This window comes from Neoarius graeffei, chromosome 14 (assembly GCF_027579695.1).
Source record: "Neoarius graeffei isolate fNeoGra1 chromosome 14, fNeoGra1.pri, whole genome shotgun sequence".
NCBI classification, from domain to species: domain Eukaryota; kingdom Metazoa; phylum Chordata; class Actinopteri; order Siluriformes; family Ariidae; genus Neoarius; species Neoarius graeffei.
In genome coordinates, this window is record NC_083582.1 from 26,548,081 (window position 1) to 26,548,708 (window position 628).

Sequence of the window (628 nt, forward strand, 5' to 3'; positions counted from 1 at the left end):
ACTTCTCGCATTATAACATGGGCAGGACAGCCAAACTTCTTGGTCTTTTGCATCAGAAATCTTTGCTTTTTAATAAAATGATCACCACTGACCTGTAACAGTGTAGCTGGATTTCTTTGAAATGGTAGTGAAGAGAGACATTAACTCATTTCTGTTCATGGCAGATTTCATTACCTATATATTTTTCAAAATATCTCCTTTTATCAGCCTTGTTCCGGTCAATACCAGGCTGATAGTCATTGACCTTTCTACCATTTGTCACATATGGTACACCAAACTATTTTTATACAAAATAAAACCAACAGATGAAGGGGGGAGGGGAGTGTATTTTGAAGATGCCAAATCAACAACCTCTGCTAAAATAAAGATTGATACATAGATAATTATCTATTAGACTGATAAAGAAGGAAATGATTACATTACATTTATGAAACAAAATGTTCTCATTTGTATTAGTGACCTTGAAAGAACAGAGACCACACTTGTGAGATTGAATTAGTTGTTATAACACCAAGTGCTACCGGGTGAGGCTTGTTTTGCCTGGCAACACTTGTTTATGTATTTAAAGACTAATTATCTGCCAAAAAAAACAAAACAAAAAAAAAAAAAAAAAAAACACCCAAAACTT